The 23,128-nt window shown below is 44.9% G+C and overlaps 1 protein-coding gene across 2 annotated transcripts in view; it reads left to right on the plus strand.

The window, feature by feature from the left end:
- The window catches only part of PTPRD (protein tyrosine phosphatase receptor type D), a 2,806,079-nt gene that overhangs the window by 2,266,542 nt on the left and 516,409 nt on the right, over window positions 1–23,128 (plus strand). The gene's annotated exons all lie outside the window — the stretch shown is intronic.

Below are 23,128 nucleotides of genomic sequence, written 5' to 3' on the forward strand. Positions count from 1 at the left end.
ATTAGAAAGATGTCTTTTGTAATGCACACGCCCGGGCTGAGTGGCGTATGCGTGTGATTCCACTGGACCGTGCCGGAGAGTGAATGCCTGGAGGGGCGTAACTAGGTATTCACCCGATCCGACCAGGGTCGCACGACGGCATACGACGCCAGTGCACCAAGGAGGAACCGAGCAGAGGGACCAGGTGCTACTCCAGGACAGACCCCGGACACGGCTGTTGACCCACACAGTGGAATACAGGAACAGACTGGTTAGGCTGGCACACAGACTGGTGGGAATAGGCAGGCACGACTGGTATGCAGGCAGGCGGGTATGCAGGCAGGCGGGTATGCAGGCAGGCACGGCTAGAGTGCAGACAGGAAGGCACTAGCAGGTAGGAACACAGGCGGGATAGGACCCAGTACACACTGGGACTCTGGAACAGAACCACAGATGTGGCGGACAAACACAGCAGAGTGAGGCCGCCCAGAGAGGCGAGCGAGAGCAGGGCAGGACGAGACCGCCCGGAGCGGCGAGTGAGAGCAGAGCAGGACGAGACTGCCCGGAGCGGCGAGCAAGAGCAGAGCAGGACGAGACCGCCCGGAGCGGCGAGCAAGAGCAGAGCAGGACGAGACCGCCCGGAGCGGCGAGCAAGAGCAGAGCAGGACGAGACCGCCCGGAGCGGCGAGCAAGAGCAGAGCAGGACGAGACCGCCCGGAGCGGCGAGCAAGAGCAGAGCAGGACGAGACCGCCCGGAGCGGCGAGCAAGAGCAGAGCAGGACGAGACCGCCCGGAGCGGCGAGCAAGAGCAGAGCAGGACGAGACCGCCCGGAGCGGCGAGCAAGAGCAGAGCAGGACGAGACCGCCCGGAGCGGCAAGCAAGAGCAGAGCAGGACGAGACCGCCCGGAGCGGCGAGCAAGAGCAGAGCAGGACGAGACCGCCCGGAGCGGCGAGCAAGAGCAGAGCAGGACGAGACCGCCCGGAGCGGCGAGCAAGAGCAGAGCAGGACGAGACCGCCTGGAGCGGCGAGCAAGAGCAGGGCAGGACGAGGCCGCCTGGAGCGGCGAGCAAGGGCAGAGCAGGACGAGGCCGCCTGGAGCGGCGAGCAAGGGCAGAGCAGGACGAGGCCGCCTGGAGCGGCGAGCAAGGGCAGAGCAGGACGAGGCCGCCTGGAGCGGTGAGCAAGGGCAGAGCAGGACGAGGCCGCCTGGAGCGGCGAGCAAGGGCAGAGCAGGACGAGGCCGCCTGGAGCGGTGAGCAAGAGTAGAGCAGGACGAGGCCGCCTGGAGCGGTGAGCAAGAGTAGAGCAGGACGAGGCCGTCTGGAGGGGTGAGCAAGAGTAGAGCAGGACGAGGCTGCCTGGAGCGGTGAGCAAGAGTAGAGCAAGACTGCCGGAGCAGTGAGCAAAAGGATAAGAGCGGAGCGAGACTGCCGGAGCAGTGAGCAAAAGGGTCAGAGCGGAGCAAGGCTGCCGGAGCAGCGAGCAAAAGGGTCAGAGCGGAGCAAGGCTGCCGAAGCAGCGAGCAAAAGGGTCAGAGCGGAGCAAGGCTGCCGGAGCAGTGAGCAAGGCAGAGCAGGCTAGAACCGCCGGAGCGGTGAGCAAGGCAGAGCAGGGGGGACAGGGCTCTGTTCACACGGAACAGACAGGAAGGGAAAGGCAGAGCCAGATACCCACAGGGTACTTGCAGTGAAGTAGCGAGTGGACCACAAACTCACAAACGGGAGTACAGAGACAACAAGCGGACGAGTTCAGACTCTGCAGAAAAAGGAAAGGAACGGACATAGAGAAAAAACAGGTAAAAGATAGGAGAGAGTTCAGACTGGAACTGAGTGTACGGAGGAGACCGACACTGCAGCGGAATACAGGAGCGGGTCTGGGAATACGGCCCCCAGAGAGGCGGGACGAACAGGCAAGGAGCGTGTTCAGACAGGACAGACAAGATACAGGAGCGGGTCTAGGTAATCGGCCCCTAGAAGGCGGGAGGAACAGGCTAGGAGCGTGTTCAGACAGGCCTGGAAATACAGCCTCCAGGATAGGCAGACAAGAGAACACAGAACGGGACCTGGCACCTTCAGAGTGAAAGCACACACTGAATGAAACACAATGCTCAGGCATGGGTTAATTGGAGGAGCTGGTTTAAATTCCAGGTGACAGACAGCAATAGGCTGAGGACGCACAAGGGGTGTGCCCACAGCAGGTACAAGAAGCAGCAAGTGATCGGGCGCCGCCCTTAAGCAGCAGCACACAGAGGTGGTGAGTTCTCCTTCAATGGAAGTCTTCACACACAGGCTGGACAGACATCTGTCTGAGATGGTTTAGTGAATCCTGCATTGAGCAGGGGGTTGGACACGGTGACCCTGGAGCTCCCTTCCAACTCTAACATTCTTTGATTTTATTATTAGACTACTCAATACCAGATTGGTGGGAGATTACCAAGTAGGACCCCAACTCACCAGATCCCTTCAGGTTTGGCGGTGATGTAAACAGTAAGTAGAGCATGATAGCACAGCTCCATTCACTGGCTTTTCTCGGGTACTGCAGCTCAGCTCCTTATGAAGTGAACAGAAGCTGAGCTGCAGCACCTGGGAGTGCCCACTACACAATGAACGGAGCTGCACTGTTTGACTCCATTCGCTTTTTACATCCAAACAGCGTTAGGTTCCAGGACCCCATATGACATTTATGTCCTAATGATAGGTCATCAATATTATAAGCCTGGGAAACCCCTTTAATACATGTACGGTATTTATTTGATATTTTCTTGTATGTTGCAAATTGTTTAATAACGCTTTAAAAAAAAATTACTAAATAACAACCTGTGACATACATTCATGTCCTAGGTTACATTCGGGATGTATGGAGCTGAGTCTATTCCATACCGGGCAAGCACTGGCTGTATTAAACAGCCAGGGTCTGACTATAACAGCAGTGACTGAAGCTAGCTCAATCACGGACAACAGCATTAAAATGGCTTGTTGATTTGCTATCGACAGCCCCCTGAGATGCAATCGCTGGGAGTCGATGAGTTGACATGGCTGGGCTTTATAGGAAAACTTCAGCTGCTGTAAACTAGATACTACAATACTGTAGTATCTTTTAAAAAAAAACAAAGAAAATTAAAAAAAATAAAAAAGGACATATTTAGTATTGTCATGTCTGTAAAAATTCCAGTCTATCAAATTATAAAGTTATTTAAACAGTACAGTAATCCTCAAAAAGAAAAAGAAATTGAAAGGGACGAATTTCTGTCTTTTTGGTCCCAGCACTACTCGAAAAAAATGCAATAAAAAGCGAACAAAATGTCATATGTACCCCAATTTTTTTTTCTAAGATATTTGAAAAAACCTTATTAAGTTTGGCATAGCCATCATTGTACTGAACTGGAAAATCATACTGTCCCATATTACCCGTAGAAGCATTTGTACATGTGAAACGAACATCATCCACACAAATCCAAAAAGCTCACCAGCAATTTGTTTTTAATGGTGAATTAATAAATATTTTTTCATACGGATGGTGAGAGCGACTTTTCTATGTGGACTGATATTTTGCAATTGTCTATGCCGAGCAGAGCACTGCAAGACCTATTTCAGCCATATGGGTCATGTTTTACTATTATACCTCGAGCATTTTGATTGTGGCAAACAATCTTTTTGCTTCATATCAGACTTTATCAGATGTCTGTACATTAAAACAAAAAAATTAACCTGAAAAATTTTGAGCTCCATCAACTTTCTGTCCAGTTGTCCATCACATTTCAAACATAAGCTCTTGTTCATATCAGTCCACACTAAGGCCGTCACCTCAGCACTCTTCTCTGCCCTCAGGCCATCTTCTCAGCATTCCTCTCTGTTCTCATGTTATCTCCTCGGCGCTCTTCTCTATCTTCAGGCCATCTCATCGGTGCTCCTCTCTGCTCTCAAGCAATCTCCTCAGCATTACTTTCTGCCCTCAGGCCATCTCCTCACCATTGCTTTCTGCCCTCAGGCTATCTCCTCGGTGCTCTTCTCTGACCCGAGGCCAACACCTCAGTGCTTCTCTGTGCCCTCAGGCCATGTCCATGGTGCTCTCTCTGCCCTCAGGCCATCTCCCCGGCGCTCCTCTCTGCTCTCAGGCCATCTCCTTGGTGCTTCTTTCTGCCCTCGATCTGTCTCCTCAGTGGTCTTCTCTGCTCTCAGGCCATCTCCTTGGTGCTTCTTTCTGCCCTCGATCTGTCTCCTCAGTGTTCTTCTCTGCCCTCAGGCCATCTCCTTGGTGCTTCTTTCTGCCCTCAAGCTGTCTCCTCAGTGTTCTTCTCTGCCCTCAGACCAAGGCCCTGGACTAAGGGCAGAGAGAAGAGTCTTAATAGGGATACCTTCAGGTTAATATACTTGTGTATATACATATTAATATGTATGTTTTTTATTATTTAAAGGGAACCTGTCAGGTTGGATCACACTATTAACCTGCAGATGTAGGGCTAATCTGCAGGTTAATAGCGTTATGAGGATGCCTGGCTGCTGAACTGAAAGTGCGGCACTCGGGAAAAAATTAACTTTATCCCTCTGAGGAGCAACTGGCTTTCAGTCATAGAGGTGTGCCGGCATGGCCACAGTCACAGTTCACAGCACAATGAGTGGTGGCTGCAAGCATGCCCCGGCCGTTACCGACAGCCCGTCAGTCAGTGCTGGGGGATGCTTACAGCCGGCTCTTTATTGATTTAGCTTTCCCTGTGTAATAATTATCCTTTGACATTATTGGTTTTAAATATGCCCGGGCCTATGGTTAATTGTCCTCAAACCTTATGCAGGTCAAAAACAGGCAGAGCATCCTTTCCTACAAGGAGATTGCTGTTGTCCAACATCTAAACGTATATTTCAATATGAACACTTGGCAGAATAAAAGTATAAAATTTCCAGAAAGAGAAAAAAATCAATCTTAAATAATTAGCCCACTGAACCAAATTAATTATTATAGTCAAGTAGCCTTTTTGTATAAGTATTGTACAGGGTGGGCCATTTATATGGATACACCTAAATTAAATGGGAATGGTTGGTGATATCAACTTCCTGTTTGAGACACATTAGTATATGGGAGGGGGAAAACTTTTCCAGATGGGTGGTGACCATGGCGGCCATTTTGAAGTCGGCCATTTTAGATCCAACTTTATTTTTTTCAATGGGAAGAGGGTCATGTGACACATCAAACTTATTGAGAATTTCATAAGAAAAACAATGGTGTGCTTGGTTTTAACGTAACTTTATTCTTTCATGAGTTTTTTACAAGTTTATGACCACTTATAAAATGTGTTCAAAGTGCTGCCCATTGTGTTGGATTGTCAATGCAACCCTCTTCTCCCACTCTTGACACATTGATAGCAACACCGCAGAAGAAATGCTAGCACAGGCTTCCAGTGTCCATTGTTTCAGATGCTGCACATCTCGTATCTTCACCGCATAGACAATTGCCTTCAGATGACCCCAAAGATAAAAGTCTAAGGGGGTAAGATCGGGAGACCTTGGTGGCCATTCAACTGGCCCACGATGACCAATCCACTTTCCTGGAAACTGTTCATGTAGGAATGCTCGGACCTGACACCCATAATGTGGCGGTGGACCATCTTGTTGGAAAAACTCAGGGAACATGCCATCTTCAGTGCATAAAGAGGACAACACATCATCATGTAACAATTTCAGATATCCAGTGGCATTGAGGTTTCCATTGATGAAGAATGGCCCCACTATCTTTGTACCCCATATACCACACCATACCATAAAAATACGAGATGTGCGGCATCATAAACAACGGATACTGGAAGCCTGTGCTAGCATTTCTTCTGCGGTGTGGCTATCAGTGTGTCAATAAGTTTGATGTGTCACATGACCCTCTTCCCATTGAAAAAAAAAAGTTGGATCCAAAATGGCCAACTTCAAAATGGCCACCATGGTCACCTCCCATCTGGAAAAGTTTCCCCCCTCCCATATACTAATGTGCCCCAAACAGGAAGTTGATATCACCAACCATTCCCATTTAATTTAGGTGTATCCATATAAATGGCCCACCCTGTACTTTTTTTCTTCATGTATTTGCTGAGTGAAATTACACACAATTAAAACTATTAAGATAATATGAATATTGGAAATCACTATTTTAAATATGTTGCTGATTTTTTCTTACAGCAAAAGGAATACCATCCTATGAATGGGGAACACATACAGCTAATTATTAGAGCTTCTCTTTACAACTCTTAAAGAGATATATCTGCTTTATTAACATTTATTGTACATAAGAAGATCTATAAGGGCAGTGGGTGTCTGAGAAACCTGCTGCTTAAAATACAGCTGTAACAAGAAAGTCTTCATAAGACTATGTTCACACTGCATCTTTCAAACTCTCTGGAGTTTTGTAAATCTGAATGTTTTTTGTAGCATTTTTTTGGTCATTTCCTGAGCACATTTTTCAACATTTTATTCCACTGACATTTTTATTGAGTGTTTTTTTTTCAGCGTTTTTGGGGTTTCCTTTTAATAGCATTTACCTGATGTTTTTTTTAAATCCATAAAAATGTAAATGTTGTTTAAAGAGAACTTGCAGCAGAATCTCTATGTCTGCCTCTCCCTCCACATCCTCCTCACCCCTCCCCCCACCACAGACTTTTATGAGCATCAACTGTTATCTCCTATCTCAATACTGGGAAAGTCTGTATTCACTGAAGACAGATTTTACCTGTGAATTGAAAATTGAAAATATTGAGAATGAATGATCAGTCCAGGAGTAGAAAGAATGAAATTTCTCTGATAAGATATATAATAATTAATAAAGTTTCTAATTTTCATGTGTACTATTAATTTATGGAAAAATGACGGATGCTCTTAAAGCCCTTAGCGCAATCCCATGTACAGGTGTGTGGAGAAAGCTGAGAAGCTGAGGTCTCTCTACATGCAGCAGATGCTGGCTAGACAGCAGTTAACCATTTAAACTCTGCTGTTAATCTCTGACAACAACATTTAAATGGAATGCAAGCTGCTGATTGAGCTTACCAGTATCCCATTGGCACCCCATGAAGCAATCACAGGGTGCAGATGGGTTACTATGACAGTGGCCTGCTGGAAGCCCCTGTTGGTGCCATATTGGTCCTCCTTTGAAGTTAAGCTATATGTTGAGTGTCAGAGAGGACCAGAATTTTCACTACCATATTTGGTTTCAAATTCAAGACTAAAAAAGATAGTAAAAAGTTTTTAAAAAAATATAAAAAAAAATAAAATATAAAAGTGAAGAACCCCATTAAGAGTTTAATATATATTTTGAAGATATATGTCTCACGGGTATACCACGACAGAGAGGGGCCAGAAGATCGCAGCTTCTGGTCATACAAAATCCTTTATAGTTGATCTCCTGGAGCTCTCCATCCTGAATTGCCTCAACTATTCCATGTTAGCCACTCCCCTTTGGTATATATGCTCGCCACTAGCACTTGGGAATTGCCAGTGATAGTTCTATTTCCTGGTTAGGTGTTGGTGAAGAAATTCATTGTTTGGAGTAGGCGGTTAGAGAGTTGTTCAGGAGATTTCTGCGTGAAGTTGGTTTACATGCTTACCCTCATCCTCTCCTATTTGGTTTCTCCTATCTGTCCCTCCCTGTGTTCCACTCTGTTGATTGTGAGTATATTTGTATGATTGTAGTTTTCTTTTATCTCTGTCTTTCTGGTTAGTGTAATCCTATACACTTCAGCCTCCCACCTCCCTGGGAGGGGGAGGGAACAGATAAGGTTTAAAATAGGAGCATAGCAAGGTAAGTGACCCTGGCGTCTCCACCTTCCGGGCTAATCCGGGGGACAGAGATAGACTAGGGTGCCCCCTAGTTCGAGGGATCAGGTTGGTGCCCACCATCCCTAGTCACTACATGACAATTTGATTGGTCTTCATGGACATCGAGCATCTTCCATTGTGCACTGGTTTCATTGTTATCCCGCAGTGCACGTTGGCCTATTTATTCTTAATATAAAAAATAGAATAGTGTATGTTATTTTATCAATGAAACCTGTTTGGCTTATCTACTATATAAGATGTGCAGAGCATAATGTAATCAGACGGCTTAGTAAATAAAACCCATAAAATCCGTTATTTACCCTTCTGAAAATTAAATTATTCACAGCTAACCTGTTCAAAGTATTTCTTAATATGGCCATCCCTTTATACCTCAGATTTAATATTGAAATGCATAAAACATCCTGGATTTTCAGATGTTCAGGAGGAATGTGCACCGTAAGAGATTGCAAATCGCTTAAGAAGCAAATTGTGGCACGTTGCAAGTTTAAATTAATGTGCCATTGCCACTGCTGAAATGAGTACACTACCAACTAGCAAAGCCTGGATGCGAGAGTTTGAGTCAAAGAGTATAAGAATATACAGGGTTACGTGTATGCAATACGAGATAATCAGCGTATACGTATTCACTATAATTGTATGTGGTTGACCCAATTGCAACTGTCTATTATATATTGCTAATACCACAAATGGCATTGATACTGTTCTGTAAGTGGGAACAGTAAGAAAAAAGCCCCTTTCAGGAGTAATTATGGAAATTCTATGTGACATGCATATACTGTTCTCTAATGTGTTTAATTTGTGCTTAGTAAATGGCCATAATTATGGTAAAAAAAAGCTAGTTTTCTCCTTTTATCCTCATCTTTATAATAACTGATACAATGAGTTTGACTGAGTATAACGATTATGTTACAATAAATAAATAAAAAATCATAAGCACTAAACATATTTGGTTAAAAGTAGCAAACACATCCCTCTGATTTACAAATATACAGGGTATTAGTTCAGAATGATAAATCAATGCATAATAAGTAAGCAAATCTTTTCTACACATGAATAATGGAACTTTTAACCCAGGCAGACATCTCAAAAGTTTCAACATTTAATAGATGTTGCAGTACAGTTATTATTCTGTAAAATTACTTTACAGGACCATAATAAAAGGATTTTCATACACAAAAATGGGTTCCATTCAGCTTATTATTCCTCTAAAATAGCTTCCTGGGTCTTTCTCCATCTGTCAAAGACAAACGTAAACATTTCCTGTATGTCAGTTCTTAACAATGAGGCAGATTACATGGAAAAATACATCTGCATGCTCTTTTTTAACTCTTAAGGTGTTTGCTTATTCATATATTTTTACTATGATACATATTCTTATGATATGTATGTGCATATGTATGTATATATATAATATACAATATATTATTTTTCAAGACTTCTGTAATTTTCGCTGGTAGCTGGATATACGCTTCGGGACCAAATCCTTACTGATAGCAACCCATTCTTGTCTAATCAGTGCTGGGAGTTTATCACAATTTGGCTAGGTGTAAACAAATGTATTTTTTATCATCCAAGAAAATCTGATCAATTATGCTAATCACGCTCTGATCAGAATTTGATCAGAGTGTGATCATAGTGTGCTCTAATTCTCTCAATTGAGGAGAAGATGGAGATAAAATACTCTCCATGTTCTCTATTGTATCAGTCCATGGCCATGACTTGAATCTGTAATCACCAAACGGGAGCAATGAGAATAGCATCCTACCTGAAAGCATGTGAAGTTTTTCTTTTGATTAGCGGGCCCAGCCCCTCGTCATATGTGCATACGCAATGATTACATCACATCAGGCCAACAAATCAAAAGAAGAGCCGTGGATGCCATCAGGTAGGCGATGGTTCTCAGGGTTCCCATCCAGCTAACTAATTATTGAAGTGGCCGATTGGTCCCGCAAATCGACTTGTCCCAACAGTAATACAAGTGTATTACATTTGTGTTAGTGTTGGCGCAAATTGATTTGTAGGACCAATATGTAAAGATATGAGCGGGCAAGCAAACACCTTAGGAGAGTTTTACTAATAAAAAAAAACATTACCAACAGGAATTAAAGCCATACTGTCAATAACTTTTCAATTTTCTTCTTTTAGCTTCTTATACTTGAAGAGATATTGCCAATTTCCAAAAATTGTTGCATAAATAATATGTATTTATATTTAGGTACTGTAGCTATTTCTTAATAGTGAACCCCATAAAAATGGAATGCCACATGGTTTTTGGACAGAGTTTAGTTGCCATATAATTGCTAAAAACACTTTTCTCTGCCCCGTTAGGGTGATTGATAACCTTCTCTGCATGTATGATAAAAGAGGTAACTGGGATAGGATTTAAAGACCAACTTCATGATATTCTATTTGCCAACGTACAAAATAAACCAAGTAAAGCGTCATATCTGGCCAAGTAACACAGGGGTCCTTTAGTTCATTAGGCAAAAGCTAAAGCCAAAAATGCTACATGTTCTAATAAAAATAAAAAAGCTATAACCAAAAAATGGAAATAAAATTATATAGCAAATTATCAAATCTAAAGTAGAAATGACACATATACAGTTGTGCTCAAAAGTTTACATACCCCAGCAGAATTTTTGCTTTCTTGGCCTTGTTTCAGAGAATATGAATGATAACAAAAAAATCTTTTTCTCCACTCATGGTTATTGGTTGGGTGAAGCCATTTATTGTCAAACTACTGTGTTTTCTCTTTTTAAATCTTAATGACAACCAAAAACATCCAAATGGCCCTGATCAAAAGTTCACATACCCCAGTTCTTAATACCGTGTATTGCGCCCTCTAACATAAATGACAGCTTGAAGTCTTTTGTGGTAGTTGTGGATGAGGTACTTTATTTTCTCAGATGGTGAAGCTGCCCATTCTTCTTGGCAAAAAGCCTCTAGTTCCTGTAAATTCCTGGGCTGTCTAGCATGAACTGCGCGCTTGAGATCTCCCCAGAGTGGCTCAATGATATTGAGGTCAGGAGACTGAGATGGCCACTCCAGAATCTTCACTTTGTTCTGCTGTAGCAATTGACAGGTCGACTTGGCCTTGTGTTTTGGTTCGTTGTCATGTTGTAACGTCCAAGTACGTCCCATGCGCGGCTTCTGGGCTGATGAGTGCAAATTTGCCTCCAGTATTTGCTGATAACGTGCTGCATTCATCTTTCCTTCAACTTTTACCAAGTTTCCTGTGCCTTTGTAGCTCACACATCCCCAAAACATCAGCAATCCACCTCCGTGCTTTACTGTAGAAATGGTGTTCCTTTCATCATAAGTAGTGTTGAGCCACCCCCGTAGTGTTCGAGTTCGGTTCGGTTCGTCGAACACCCGTGTGTTCGCCGAACTGTTCGCCGAACTGTTCGTCGAACTGTTCGTCGAACACCTTCGAACACCGTTAAAACCAATGGCAGGCAAACAAAAACACATAGAAACACATAGAAAAAACACCTTCAAAGGTGTCCAAAAGCTGACAAACTGCTCAGAAGACACAACTAACACATGGAAAAGTGACAAGTACATATAGTCATGCGAAAAGAAAAGAGGTGGAGGAGTAAAAGGAGGGGGAGACACAGATATAGGCATGTCATGCCCTTCTAAAATCCAAAAAGTGAGAAGCCGACACGGCCAGTCCGTTCCTGCCTGTGCCACCTCTGTGTCGCCGGGTTTGTGCCAGAGCCGCGGTGGACCCTGACGGCCAGCCCCCCTATCCCAATACTGGTGCCTGTCCGCCGGTGGGTCGAGGCCCCCCACGGTGGGGGGGGAGTAACATCTGCAGAAGAAAGACCATCTTCCAGCCAAACTAAGATGTCGACTTCTTTTCGTGGACAATGTGATACGATCCCATTCTTACGGACACGCCCATCGCTACAAATTCTAGATGAGGCACAAAAACAGCAGGTGCTTCAACGGATATCAAGTGCTCCTTCAAGTGGGCTCTCCATCACCTCAATTTCAACATCACAAATACTCCAGTCCTCAGAGGTGTCACCCCAATCGCACTTGCTTCCTCACAGCTCCCAAGTCTCCAGCTGCCCGTCTGAGTATGGGGTAACACAGATGGCTGAGTCTGCCCAGCTGTTTACTCATACTATAGCCTGGGAAACGGAGGTCTGCTCCAGAGCTTCTGTTAATCCAGATGAGGAAATGATCTGATCCGATGCCCAGAATCTTTATAAGTTGGATCCAGGACCAGATGAAGAAGGTTCTGAGCATAATGTAGACCCTTGTTCCCAAACTGTAACTCCTGTTGGTGGAGACAATGATGAAGACGATGATGAGACTCAAATACCTGATTGGAGCGACAACTTGACTTTTCGGTCAGGGCAGGAAGAGGTTGGCTCTGAGGGCGACGGGTGTGATAACACACAGGGTGATGATGACGAGGTTGGAGATCCCACTTACTGTCAACCCACAGTCAGACAGTTGATGAGGTCAGCAGAGGAGGTGGAGGAGGATGTGACTAGCCCTGGGGATGGGGATGACTCGGTACCCGGGCATTTGCCTGGCCTTGGGGATGTCGCGGTGGTCGGCTCCCTGGCCCGTACCCTGGGGTCTCTCTTTAAAAGGGTGGATAATTGTTAATTTTATAAGAGTTCATGACGCCACCTGTGGTATCTGGTGACAAGCACCAGCGCTGCAGCAGTCCACTGAGGCCGGTGATAAGGCAGCTCGATGGTATAGCTCCCCACAGGTGGAGCTAGGTCTCAGGGCAGCGTATGCAGGGGGAATGCAGGACAGGCGAGACCCAGCTGGGTCAGAGCAAGAACGGGAACGGACATGGTAGTCACTTCAGTACCTTTTACTGGTGGAAATTCAGGCACATCCCGGAGCACTGTAGGGTGAAGGGTGCATATCAGGATCCTCCCCAATGAGCGGGTGTAGGGCCTCCTGTTTCTTGCCTCTGTGTAGTAAGTTTCTGACCTGCCTGGAGCTAGGCCTAACTTTGTCTCTGTCCTGCGCTGGCTGACCTTGTGGTAGGGCCTTCTCTTGGAGTTCACGCTCCCAGTATGCGGGGCCTAAGCGTCTCCTGGCTCTGTTACATATCAGCACCTTAGCGATCCTGGGACTTGTAGTTCTCCAGGGATTCCGGTTATGCCTTACTGGGTCATAGAGATACCGGTAAGCTCGGATCCTGTGTCTGGTAAATGCTTCGGGGTGAGCTGGTTAAGCTCCTCTGCCCCTTATGTACTAACTCGCCACTCGCCTTCGGCCTACTCGGGCCCTCACTAGGCTATACACACTAACGGCAGCTTGCCGCGCTTCACTGATCTTACGGCACCGGCACACCTTAAGCTCTATCTGGGCTCCCTGAATCTAGCAAGCAGGAGCCTCGTGCTCCACTGCTGAACTATTAACTGCGTTCTCTAGACTAGACTGAGCTCCACTGCAGACTGACCTCTCTTAGGCTTCTCTACTGCAGGAACTCTTCAGAGGAACTGAACTGCCTAGCTCCACCTTCCCTATTTATATCCCTAACGGGCTCCCTCTGCTGGTCTGAGGTGGAGATGTGTGAATGTTTATGGGGGCCTCTTGTGGAGGATTCCATCAATGCACTCTTGTAGGATCTGTGATACCAAGCGCAGCAGGGCATCACAGATGCTATTGACGACGAGGTTAGGTTGCGCCTTCCTGAACAGAGATGGAGTACTGGAAGCACGTCAACAACTGCATCCTCAACCACAACTCTGCCTCTGACCACAAGTCGTAGTGGCTTTTCAGGTCACATGGGCTCTAAGCCTTGCATAGCCTGGGCATTTATTCAGATCGATAAGGATGACCCAACTCATGTTATCTGTAATATTTGTCAGCAAAAGCTAAGTAGAGGCCAAAAAATACATAGTTTGAGTACTTCAGGCATGTACCGTCACATGGATATGAAGCATAAGTTGCAGTGGGAAGCTCACTGTGCTACAATGCAGCCTAGCCGGCTGGGCCAACCACCGTCTGCCCCATCTTGTGCATCCGCAGCCTCTTCATCCTCTGTGACTGGGGGGACAGCAGTCACACATGTTTTTGGACGCAGACCTGCCACCTCTTTACCCGCAACAGCCAGTGTGATTGGCAGGTCGTCAGTTCATTGGGAAGTGGAAACACCTGCTAGTGTTGAGCGCTCTCCGACATCGAGAGCACCACCTTTGGATCAAGGCAACCTAACATGTCCGCCTGCATCTTCCTCACAGACCGGCAGTTGCCGGGGACACCCTACTCAACACTGTCTAAGCACAACAGCCAGCCCTCGGTCCCTCAGATGTGGAAAAGTAAAAGACCATTTCCTCCTAGCCATGAGAAAGCTAAGAGGTTGAATTTCACCATCTGCAAGCTCTTGGCTACAGAAATGCTGCCTTTCCACCTGGAGGACACAGAGGATTTTCAAGACCTTATGTCCGTCACAGTGCCCCAGTACCAGATGCCCAGTCGGCACTACTTCTCAAAGAAAGGTGTGCCTGCGCTCCACTAGCATGTCACACACAACATCACCGCTTCTTTGAGAAACTCTGTGTGTGACAGGGTGCACTTCACCACAGACACTTGGACGAGAAGGCATGGACAGGGGCGTTACATGTCGCTGACTGGGCACTGGGTAACTATGGTGACAGCAGGACAAGGGGCTGCTGTCCAAGTCTTACCGTCCCCACGAGTTGTGTGTTAATCCTCTTTATCTCGAACTTCCTCCACTGCTTCTGCCTCCTCAACCTCCTCTCGGTCCTCCACCTGAACCCAAAGCCTGTCTGGTAATGCCACCTGCTTTCTAACTGCGCAGAAGGAATCCTGCACACCTCCTTACTATGCTGGCAGCAGGGCTCAACGCATCAGTGTTTACTTTGAAATGTCTGGGAAATGTGAGTCACACAGCTGAGGAGTTTTGGTCAGCTCTGGAGACCCAGTTTCATGAAAGGTTGTCTCCACTGGACCTGCAACCAGGGAAGGCCATGTGCTACAATGCTGCAAACCTGGGTGCGGCACTTCGCCGGGGCAATGTCACACACGTGCCTTGTATGGCTCACGTGTTGAACCTGGTTGTCCAGCAATTTTTAGCCCACTATCCCGGACTAGATGGCCTTCTGCAGAGTGCACGGTCGCTGTGTGCTCACTTCCGCCGTTCGCATCCCGCAGTTCAACGACTTACATCTCTACAGAAGTCGTTGGGCCTGCCAGTTCACCGGCTGAAATGCGATGTGCCGACACGGTGGAATTCAACTCTGCACATGTTGCAGCGACTGTGGCAGCACCGACAAGCCCTGGTGCAATACGTTCTGACGTATAGCCTGGGCCAACGAGATCCAGAGGTGGGGCAAATCACGCTGGAGGAGTGGTCTCAGATCAGGGACCTATGCACCCTTCTGCACAGTCTTGAAATGGCGACGAAGATGTTTAGTGCTGACGATGCCATTATCAGCATGACTATTACGGTGATTTACATGCTGGAGCACATGTTAAACAGAATTCGGAGTCAGGTGGTGGGACAAGAGGAGGTGGAGGAAGTAGAGGAGGAGTCGTATGCGGAAGCGATAACATCTCCAAGGTCCAGACGGTTGGCAGCACCAAGGCGGCAGGCATGGGAGGGTGGGGGAGAGGGATTAACCAGGGCGCATGGTAGCAGCCAAACTGTTGAGGAAGGTGCAGGAGCCGAGGAAGAAGTGGAGGACGAACTGGCAATGGGCATGGAAGACTCATCAGATGAGGGAGACCTTGATCACATTTCTGTTGTGCGAGGTTGGAGGGAGAGGGCAGAGGAAGGAAGCATGATTCTTACCTCGCTACCAACACAACAAGGACTTGGTCCTTCTGGATGCGCAAGACACATGAGTGCCTTCTTGCTGCACTACCTGCAACATGACCCCCGGATTGTCAGAATTCGAAGTAATCCCGACTACTGGGTTGCCACACTCTTAGATCCCCGGTACAAAAGTATATTTGCCGAAATAATTCCTGCCATAAAAAGGTATTGACGAATGCAGGAGTATCTGTTGCAGAATCTTACATGTGCTTTTCCACAAAACACCAGTGGTGCACGTAGTGAATCTCACAGTTCTAACTTGCCAACGGTGGGACTGTCGAGTCTTCATCACTCAAACAGTAACATTAACACAGTATCTGCTGGTAACAGCAATTTTGTGGAATCGTTTCACCACTTTTTTAGACCATTCTTTGCAAGGCCACAGGAGACAAGAAGTCTGACACATAGTCAATGCCTAGAGAGGATGGTACAGGAGAATCTCCAAGTGAACATCGAAGCCATGACTGTGTCACTGGACCCTTGCTGATTTTGGTATTCCAATCTTGAAAAATCACCGGAGCTCGCCACTCACGCCTTGGAGATCTTGTCATGCCTTGCAGCCAGCGTTCTCTCTGAACGTGTGTTCAGCGCTGCTGGTGGTGTGCTGACAGATAAGCGCACGCGGCTGTCCACTGAGAATGTAGACAGACTCACGTTCATAAAGATGATCAAATCATGGATTCGCAAGGACATTTCTACCCCTGTGTCATCCTTGGGAGACTAAAAGCTTGGGGATTTGGTAAAATCACCTCACCAACCGTTTTAAGCAACAGTGGGGCAATTGATGCCACTTAACCCTAGAACGCATGACCATAAAAATCTACACTTTCACATACCTGGGGCCCTTTAGGCCCGTGTGCAAATAACATGGAATAACTCAAACTCAAATAACAAACAACTATATACATGAAGAATACCTAGAGTTTCAAAATTCTAACTAAAGCAATCTTGCAGAAAATGGAAAACAATTAACTGGGCGGGCCTGCAAGGCCACAGGTATGCGTTCTAGGGTTAAGTGGTGTCTGTGCCACAATTTTGGGAGTCCCCTTGCTGTGTCTTACGTGACGTTGGCATCGTCAATTCCAGGTGGGTTGGGTCGCACCCCCCCCTTTTAACTGTAAGAAACTACATACACTATGGTTTGGGGTAACACAGATGGTTGAGTCTGAAGAGTTGTTTACTCAGAGGTCTGCTCCAAATCTTCAGTGTCTGCTAGTCAGCGTAGAATTTTTAACTGCATCTAGCCTAGGCAATACTTTGGGCGTAGTAGCCCAGCTGCGAAGCAAGCTGCACCGCCTGTGTATCTAATAAGAATTTTTAAATTAATCTAGCCTAGGCAGACTGTGGGGACCCCCAACCAAACCCAGATGCTCAGCCCCCCTACCGCCCCCCTTTCATGGACAACCCAATAATGTAACTCTTACAACTGGATGGGTGAGGATCGGTCACAGCTTTATTAACTCTTTATACTCATTCCATTAGAAAGGCATTTTATTTCTAAAATAATTCAGCTTGTTGCAGCATGCCCTGGGTCCCCACTCCGGCAAGTTGGCCAACAAGTGTAACTCTCCAACATGTCCTTTCTATTTCCAGGCCACGGAGGATCCAGCGTACTCGTATGCAGGACTCTGACCCCCACCCATCACTCTTAACGCTTGTTCCACTCCGTCCTGGAGTCCTGACAGGAATATGTCCAGTCCAATATCTATTAAGTGAACACCGTCGGGCCGTATGAGACCTGCTTTATCTCCTTACAGTTGTCGGTGTCGTATCACTACACCACCTCTGTCTCTTCTAAATTTTGCCATCCGAATATTTATTACCCGCCTTGTCCATTCGATGGCCGTGATGTCTCGCGCACCTTGCCATACCGCTATCGGCACAATCTCTGACCATACAATAGCTAATTTTGTGAAAAATTCTCTGAAGCACTCAGTGTCTAGTTTCATTATTGCCATTAGTTATGCGCTCTTGTGATGACCTAGGTTGTTTCCCCCGGCCTGTATAACTAAGATGACCGAACCTCTTGCCTCTCTCCCTACCTTGATTACCTCCATTAGTACCTGTGGCCATAGCAGGCCTCTAATACCTCTCCAGTTGAAATATGTGTTATGAAACTCTAATTTTCTCCCGCCTGGGCGGACTTTCGCCCTTTTTTGTGCCCAATATATATACGAGTGGCCTATCACTCACACTGTTGGCTTAGCGTCACCTGTAAAAGTAACAAACCACGTTAGGATAACAAGTCCGGTCTTATGTATCTCGCCAAACACGTGGATCGCCATCTCCCTATCCTCTGAACTTCCGTTTCTGACAGTCCTGCTCTTGCTGCTTCCGTGGCCGCACCTATGCGGAATGAGTGTGTCCCGTAATCTTTGGGGTGGTTCCCTGCCGATGTTATGCATTTATTAAATATAGCGTGGAACAGGTATCTTGATAATGGCGTTCCATCAATGTGTGATACGAAGAAATTACTTTGTGATCTGATGGTTAGATATGTTTTTACTATTGTTACCCGACTCAGTGTACCGTTTGTGGGTTGTAGAAGTACCCAAGTACCCCTGCCCGCTGGAACCGTTTTCTATTGGTGTATGCGTACACGTATTGCATTATTGGCTATGACTACTTCCTGGTGTAATAAGCGTCCACTGGTGGTAATTTTGGATTGAGGGACTAATTCGCTTATACGTAGCGCCCCGAAGATGGCGATCACAAATGCAGTAGACATTAGTGTTGCTTCAAATTGTGAGTGTCATGTTAATGGTGTTAGGGATAAGATGTGAGAAATCAGTTTTAGTGACACGGGACGGGACGTCTACATTCCTGACTTGGCTGACCCCTTTTTCACCCTTTTATGGATTGTCTGATGATGAATCTTTGTCACATCTCCCCAATTCAGTAGTTGGAAGTGAAATGCTACTCCGGTCAGACACCGCTGCGCTTACGCCCCTGATATGCCCCTCATCATTAGCTGGTGGAGAAATTCTATGGTGACTTGTGATCTGGCTTGTTCACATTGGTCAACCCGTCTGCCTGCTACTAGTCGTGTCCACTCTTCCCATGCCTTACCGTATGCTTGCCACGTTGACGGGGCAACTGACGCTCTGATTAATGGCATCAACTATTCGCCACTAGATCCCATAGGGAGGGTGGGCAACTGTTGCCTGATGGGTGGGCGTTGTGGAAGAGCTCTGTGAAAATCTGCCAATTGAATTGTTATAAAGCGTTAGCAGCAGCTTTATACCCCTCAGCATAGTGGCTAGCGCGGACCCATACATTGTGTTTTAGGCACAGGAATACTAGCCTGCGTAGTAGGCCTAGCACTGGGAGAGACGATGATGCCATCTTATTAATGCAGTGCGCTAGGCTGGTGTTTTGTGTTATGAAGCGTATATTTTTGTTAGCCAGGCGCGCGCCCCATATTTCTATTGCTACCACTATTGGGAAAAATTATTTTCAGGGCTAGATGCAGATAAAAATTATTATTAATTTCAAAGCTGGTGGAGCTTGGTATAGATGGCCTAATACAATGAGTCCCACACACTGCTAGAAGCCCAAATATTTTTTCAGAGGTAGATGCAGATAAAAATTATTTTTAATTTGCAACCTGATGGAGGTCAGTATAGATGGACTAATAGAGAAAGTCCCACACACTGCTAGAAGGCCAAATATTTTTTCAGAGCTAGATGCAGATAAAAATTATATTCAATTTGCAACCTGATGGAGGTCAGTATAGATGGACTAATAGAGAAAGTCCCACACACTGCTAGAAGGCCAAATATTTTTTCAGAGCTAGATGCAGATAAAAATTATATTCAATTTGCAACCTGATGGAGGTCAGTATAGATGGACTAATAGAACAAGTCCCACACACTGCTAGAAGCCCAAATATTTTTTCAGAGGTACTGTAGATGCAGATAAAAATTCTTTTTAATTTGCAACCTGATGGAGGTCTGTATAGATGGACTAATACAACAAGTCCCACACACAGCTAGAAGCCCAATATTTTTTCAGAGCTAGATGCAGACAAAAAATTATTTTGAATTTGCAACCTGATGGAGGTCAGTATAGATGGACTAATAGAGAAAGTCCCACACACTGCTAGAAGGCCCAATATTTTTTCAGAGGTAGATGCAGAAAAAAATATATTCAGTTTGCAACCTGATGGAGGTCAGTATAGATGGACTAATACAACAAGTCCCACACACAGCTAGAAGCCCAATATTTTTTCAGAGGTAGATGCAGAAAAAAATATATTCAGTTTGCAACCTGATGGAGGTCTGTATAGATGGATTAATAGAACAAGTCCCACACACAGCTAGAAGCCCAATATTTTTTCAGAGGTAGATGCAGAAAAAAATATATTCAGTTTGCAACCTGATGGAGGTCTGTATAGATGGATTAATAGAACAAGTCCCACACACAGCTAGAAGCCCAATATTTTTTCAGAGGTAGATGCAGAAAAAAATATATTCAGTTTGCAACCTGATGGAGGTCTGTATAGATGGATTAATAGAACAAGTCCCACACACAGCTAGAAGCCCAATATTTTTTCAGAGGTAGATGCAGAAAAAAATATATTCAGTTTGCAACCTGATGGAGGTCTGTATAGATGGATTAATAGAACAAGTCCCACACACAGCTAGAAGCCCAATATTTTTTCAGAGGTAGATGCAGAAAAAAATATATTCAGTTTGCAACCTGATGGAGGTCAGTATAGATGGACTAATACAACAAGTCCCACACACAGCTAGAAGCCCAATATTTTTTCAGAGCTAGACGCAGACAAAAAATTATTTTGAATTTGCAACCTGATGGAGGTCAGTATAGATGGACTAATAGAGAAAGTCCCACACACTGCTAGAAGGCCCAATATTTTTTCAGAGGTAGATGCAGAAAAAAATATATTCAGTTTGCAACCTGATGGAGGTCAGTATAGATATACTAATACAACAGGTCCCACACACAGCTAGAAGCCCAATATTTTTTCAGAGGTAGATGCAGAAAAAAATATATTCAGTTTGCAACCTGATGGAGGTCTGTATAGATGGATTAATAGAACAAGTCCCACACACAGCTAGAAGCCCAATATTTTTTCAGAGGTAGATGCAGAAAAAAATATATTCAGTTTGCAACCTGATGGAGGTCTGTATAGATGGATTAATAGAACAAGTCCCACACACAGCTAGAAGCCCAATATTTTTTCAGAGGTAGATGCAGAAAAAAATATATTCAGTTTGCAACCTGATGGAGGTCTGTATAGATGGATTAATAGAACAAGTCCCACACACAGCTAGAAGCCCAATATTTTTTCAGAGGTAGATGCAGAAAAAAATATATTCAGTTTGCAACCTGATGGAGGTCAGTATAGATGGACTAATACAACAAGTCCCACACACAGCTAGGAGCCCAATATTTTTTCAGAGCTAGATGCAGACAAAAAATTATTTTGAATTTGCAACCTGATGGAGGTCAGTATAGATGGACTAATAGAGAAAGTCCCACACACTGCTAGAAGGCCACATATTTTTTCAGAGGTAGATGCAGAAAAAAATATATTCAGTTTGCAACCTGATGGAGGTCTGTATAGATGGATTAATAGAACAAGTCCCACACACAGCTAGAAGCCCAATATTTTTTCAGAGGTAGATGCAGAAAAAAATATATTCAGTTTGCAACCTGATGGAGGTCAGTATAGATGGACTAATACAACAAGTCCCACACACAGCTAGAAGCCCAATATTTTTTCAGAGGTAGATGCAGAAAAAAATATATTCAGTTTGCAACCTGATGGAGGTCTGTATAGATGGATTAATAGAACAAGTCCCACACACAGCTAGAAGCCCAAATATTTTTTCAGAGGTAGATGCAGATAAAAATTATTTTTAATTTGCAACCTGATGGAGGTCAGTATAGATGGACTAATAGAGAAAGTCCCACACACTGCTAGAAGGCCAAATATTTTTTCAGAGCTAGATGCAGATAAAAATTATATTCAATTTGCAACCTGATGGAGGTCAGTATAGATGGACTAATAGAACAAGTCCCACACACAGCTAGAAGCCCAAATATTTTTTCAGAGGTACTGTAGATGCAGATAAAAATTATTTTTAATTTGCAACCTGATGGAGCTCAGTATAGATGGACTAATACAACAAGTCCCACACACAGCTAGAAGCCCAATATTTTTTCAGAGCTAGATGCAGACAAAAAATTATTTTGAATTTGCAACCTGATGGAGGTCAGTATAGATGGACTAATAGAGAAAGTCCCACACACTGCTAGAAGGCCAAATATTTTTTCAGAGCTAGATGCAGATAAAAATTATATTATATTCAATTTGCAACCTGATGGAGGTCAGTATAGATGGACTAATAGAACAAGTCCCACACACAGCTAGAAGCCCAAATATTTTTTCAGAGGTACTGTAGATGCAGATAAAAATTATTTTTAATTTGCAACCTGATGGAGGTCAGTATAGATGGACTAATACAACAAGTCCCACACACAGCTAGAAGCCCAATATTTTTTCAGAGGTAGATGCAGAAAAAAATATATTCAGTTTGCAACCTGATGGAGGTCTGTATAGATGGATTAATAGAACAAGTCCCACACACAGCTAGAAGCCCAATATTTTTTCAGAGGTAGATGCAGAAAAAAATATATTCAGTTTGCAACCTGATGGAGGTCAGTATAGATGGACTAATACAACAAGTCCCACACACAGCTAGAAGCCCAATATTTTTTCAGAGCTAGATGCAGAAAAAAATTGTATTCAATTTGCAACCTGATGGAGGTCAGTATAGATGGACTAATAGAATGATGCTATGCCCAAAAGATTTTACTTCACTAGGTGCAGTAAAAAAATTGGTATTCTATACACAGGTGGTATATCTTGCAACACAGATAGGCTACTCCACTGACTAACACACTCTGCAATAGGCCAAAAAGGATTAGCTTTGCTAGATTCAACCAAATGCTGTGAAAAAAACTTGCACAGCACTGGCACAGACCTGCCTGGCAAAAACTGATAGGAACTGATGTAACCTAGTCCTGAAAAGGACTCCAATTACAATTAGTCTTTACTCCCACAACCTATCTATTTAAGAGCACAGACCTGCCTGATAAAAGTCATAGGAAATGCTGTAACCTAGTCCTTAAAAGGACTGCAATCACAACTATTCCCTACTCCCAAGCTATCTGTAGATTTGTGCGAAAATTGGCTTGAAATTAACAAGGTATAGCGCACACAGCAACAGCGGTGCCGTCTAACACGCAGCTGCAGCAGTGAGAAAATGGTGGCGACGGGGAAAATGGCTTGGTCTTATAGGGCAAGGACATGTGACATACACTGCCAATGACACATGCCCTTGCTTGTGTGAAAAATAGCACTTCGCTCCGTGTGTGCGCTGCTGATAGGCTGACAGATTGCACCTCCCCACTGTAAATGCGGGAAAGAGAAAAAAAAATGGAGATCTTCATTGTTCCTGCAGAGATCCATCCCCTGCCCCTCCCCT

Source organism: Phyllobates terribilis, unplaced genomic scaffold (genome assembly GCF_046119375.1).
Source record: "Phyllobates terribilis strain yellow unplaced genomic scaffold, ASM4611937v1 Scaffold_1__5_contigs__length_1240528914, whole genome shotgun sequence".
Classification (NCBI taxonomy): Eukaryota; Metazoa; Chordata; class Amphibia; order Anura; family Dendrobatidae; genus Phyllobates; species Phyllobates terribilis.